This window comes from Monopterus albus, unplaced genomic scaffold, assembly GCF_001952655.1.
Source record: "Monopterus albus unplaced genomic scaffold, M_albus_1.0 scaffold432.1, whole genome shotgun sequence".
Classification (NCBI taxonomy): Eukaryota; Metazoa; Chordata; class Actinopteri; order Synbranchiformes; family Synbranchidae; genus Monopterus; species Monopterus albus.
In genome coordinates, this window is record NW_018128312.1 from 271,080 (window position 1) to 275,524 (window position 4,445).

General features: G+C 45.2%; 1 long non-coding RNA gene across 1 annotated transcript in view; it reads left to right on the plus strand.

The window, feature by feature from the left end:
* The window catches only part of LOC109952107 (uncharacterized), an 8,552-nt gene extending 4,644 nt beyond the window's left edge, over window positions 1-3,908 (plus strand). The window contains exons 2-3 of the long non-coding RNA XR_002273706.1: window positions 1,498-1,562; window positions 2,435-3,908. This is a non-coding gene — a long non-coding RNA (uncharacterized LOC109952107). The remainder of the gene's footprint in view (window positions 1-1,497; window positions 1,563-2,434) is intronic.
* The last annotated feature ends 537 nt before the right edge of the window (window positions 3,909-4,445 follow it).

The window sequence follows — 4,445 nt, forward strand, 5'->3', positions numbered from 1 at the left end:
CATTTTTACAATCCAATTTTCTTGCTGATTGATTCTGTATCCAGTTCGTGTTATTCAAAAATAAACGCTGACACGGTTCCAGAATGTGTTTTGGAAGAATAACTGTGGACGATAAGTGCTGAGCTGGAACAGTGAGGGACTTTATAGATGGAGCGAAGCACATACTGTACACACACACACACACACACACACACACTCACGCACAGAGAGAGAGGGAATGCATCCACACCCAGCTCACACATCCTACTCACCCACCCACACACACATGCCCACACATACTTGAGCACTGAACAGCACATGCACACAACCAATGAACCGATGTCGTTTACTGCAGAAGTGCAACTCGTTTTAGCACAAACGCACACACACACACACACTTCTACAGTGGTCACCCCCTTACTTTGGGGCTAAGGCAGGGAAATGATTCAGTTCCTCTTTGCCTCTCTCAAAATGTGTGTGCATGTACCAGCCAGTATATATTTGCTGTATATGTGTGCACAGTTGTCACTTTGTGAATGTGTGTGTGTGTCAATGAGGATGTGGTCAGGCCCAGTCATCTTCTAGGCAGCTAAGAGGAAACCCACATCAACTGCCATACTCTAGGAATAGACTGGCCCAGTGCAGGCAGGAATGGAATGGCACGCCTGGCCTCACCCCTCCTCAGGCCTCCTGGTGCTCACCCCCTCCCACACCCACCTCCCTCTCCCTCTAGTCTAATGCACCATTCACTCAAACTCCTGGTCGAACCATCCATTCATCTGTTTTAGTGTTTTTTCCCCCTTTTCTCCCAGTGCAAATGCTCCAGTTAATCTTTGTCACTGCTGGCTCAAATGTTCACCTGAGGAAACTACAGGCAAACGTGATTCCACTGTGGCCACTTTCAGTGATTTTTACTGGAACCAGTTCCTGCACCAACCTTAGTAGTTGAGAGTATGATCCCACTGGTGAACACAGCCACTTGTAGTGGCTGAAATCGTTCATTTTTAAACACGTTGCTCCTCAGACACTACATTCATCTGCTGTGAGATGCATATTTACGGAAAGACAATGTGAGCTGGTGTCACTTCAATGAAAACTCTGGTTATAGGATTAAGCTGTGAGAGAGTTTCACTTCCTGTGTTGGCTCAGCCTCTGATCTTGTCCTGTAGCGCACTGTGCCTCACAAACCAAAGCTTCACTTTCAGTGGAAAAGAAGGCAACTGGTTTACATACGTCAGACCTCTCTGCCTAGCGGCGATGGCAGCATCACCAAAGCATGGAAAAAAGACAGAGATAAGACATAGAAGACCTTATCACCTTATCTTTGGCCCTGTGAGCTTATTCAGGCTCACTGGCCTGAACCTGTTAACATCACACTTGTTCTTGTAGTGTAGCTGACAGCTTTAACATACAGCTGTCCTTATTTTTTTGCAAAGCGCACCCTGTATATTGTACTTGTGATTCCTGTTACTGGTGAATAGATTGTCTGACCTTGAGTATTTCATCTATATTTTTCAGGTTGTCTGAATCCTGCAGAAATGAAGTCAAACAACCACGTGTTCCCAAAGCTGCTCCCAGGAAACGTAAGGAAGTCATTCATATATTTTTTGCAGCAACAAATATTATCTTCACCTCTTTCCCCTCTCCCACCGCCCTCTTCCTGGAAACTGTATTCACCCTGCAAAGAACAGAGCCCAAGGCCACATGTCTCTGCATCTCTTTGAGCCCCTGGTGGAAAGCTTCAGTAGGGAGAGCACACACAATAACCTTAGGTTCACAGGTAGCGTTGAGCTGTCACAGGCGCTGTGGGAAATAAAGACAAGTAAGGCATCTCAGAGCTGTAGGTCTTTGTTATCGCTGTAAGACACAACTGCAGTGTAGGGACAAAGAAAAGTGAGATGAACACAGATGGACAGAGCTGGAATGTGAGGAGAGAAAATCACCAGCATTTCCCTTATTGAAAACGCTGGAGGCAAGTGACCATCAGCTGCACAGAGGATGGTCAATCAATATGGTCATGAGACCTCAGGTATGCAGAGCTCAACTTGTGACCCCAGAGGAGGAGAGGGGAGCGAGTTCCGCCTCCTCCCTTCTCCGCCCCTCACCTGTATCTGGGTTGTAATTTATAAAGACTGGGTCCATGCTCCCATAATGTGCCAGAGCCAGCACGGTGGTGGCCGCCGCCTGCTGTGCCTCAGGGCTAAGGGTAAAGAATGACAGGAATCTGCAACTGATAATGACTTGCTTGGAGATGTTCATCAGCAGATAATCTCCCACATCCTTCCCCCTCCATCAGGCTCCTCTTCTTCTCCTGCTTGATTTCTGTCGGCTCACTACACCACACCCTTCCCTTCCATCTTCACCACTGACACCCTCTCCTTGTCATCATTTCTTTGTGCCTCTCTGACCTCTGTACATGTCTCTAATGTGACTGTTTCCTCCTCTGTTTCTTCAGATGGACTCAGCTGTGTCTGCACATGTGTGGAGTCTTCCCGCCCAGGGAACTGAAGCGGTTCACAGTTCTCTGGCTGCTGTCAGTTGCTCAGTAGGCAGTGTAGATCCTGTGTAGCAATCAGCAGCTACATCTGGCTACTGGGTCTCTGACGGCTCTGCCTACTTCCTGGTCAACCATGCCCATTCCTCTCCCATTGGCTGGTGGCACATTCCTTTCCTCTGATTGGCTGCGATGTCAGGGGGGCTCCATCCTGTGACCCCACACACAGGATGTTCTCTGTGTCACAACTCCACAAGGGGCCCTTGTTGAGGCTTTGTGTGTGTGTGTGTGTTTTCACTCCTTCCTCTTCCACCATTCTTCATTTAATTCTGCCTGACTCTGGCTCACTAGCTGTCTCCTACGCGCTCGGTGATGGCGTCTTTGTATTAAACGTCCTTGGTTAGAGCTATTTAAGTAAAACTGTGATGTGAAAATTATTTTTGCCAGAATGAAAGCGTTAATTGATGTGTGTTTGAGAAGAGATGAGGTACCTTTGCTTTGTCCTGAACCTGGCATACAATGTAGATTTCTGTGTGGTTCAATTCTACAGCTACATTGTCTGCTGGGTTTCAGGCTAGCAATATAAGCAGCTGTTATGCAACCACCCGGTTCTCAAAACTGTAAGTATTCATCTATTCTGTGTCTCAAATGCCTGACCCTGACAATTCAATAAAAAGAAAAGGCTACCGAGTGACTCGTGCTGTCGTTTGCCACACTGAATATCACATTTGAAGGGAGAGACCAAATTTTAAGCAGAATCTGGAATCTGCAAAATCTGAATTGATTCTGTGTTGCCTCTGTGTCCCACAAGTTAACTCCGAGCAAGACATGCCAGGAATATTCTAATACCTCACCACAAAGTTGTCTGTCAGACTGGCTCCTTATTAACAGGACAGCACTGTCTGCCCTGCAGCCAACACACACACGCCTGGGATTATTGTAAAACACATGCAAACCAACAGTGCTTTAGAAAGACATGCTGTGTCCATACCTGTGTGCACACACCTGACTCAGTCCATGGATCCCAAAGCAACTTCTACATCTCCTAAGCATTCAAAGGAAACATTGTATTTACTTCAACACGCACTGTTAAACCGTCAATTTGTTGCATCTCTGATTGTTTCTGATGGCTGCCTCTCTCAGGGGAGTCCACACACACACTGCACACACTGTGAAAACAAAAGACACAAACACAGGTCAACTGACTTTATAAATATATATACAGAGAAGCTGAGCCTTTCAAAAAACTCAACAAGAGCATGACAGCACATGAAGGGAATGACAGTGTGTTCAGCAGCTGTACCGCAGCGGCCCAGGTGAGGCTCCACAGCTCAGCAGGCGACGCTGCCGCACATGACGAGTGTTGTTGTGGCTTAGACAGTGACGCCTTTCTAATGTAACGCCAGTGAAACAAATACCACAGTCCAAAAATGTTTTTTAACTGATGCTACAAAAATGTAATTAATTATTACTAATGAGTTCATTGATTAGTGGAATTACAAAACAATTCTGATTATAAAAAAAAAAAAAAGATATTATTTATAATACAATTTTATTAAATATATTTTTTGATTTTTAGAAATTTTGTAAGCCAAGCTATTAATCAGTTAATAGTAAAATGAATCAGTGATGTAGGTTTAGTCCTACGTTTCATCTGAGCCAAACAGAGTTACAGCCTTTTCATGTTACTGTCCTTAACTGAAGTTTGCAACATAAAACATTTCACCTTCAGTTTTCTTTTTCAAACAAACTCTGACCTGCGACTGATGCATAAGGATGCTAAGGCCCCAACTCACTAATGTGCACTCTGGGCAAGACAATCATTTGCTAAACAGGAGGCTGAAGTTAACTGTGATCTGCAAGTAGTCACGTGCCGCTTTTGTGAATTGGTTCCCTGGAAAACACAAAAAATCAAATGTTGCACATACTGTATGCTGAGTAACTGTGGAAGATTTGACTCTGGACAGGAGGA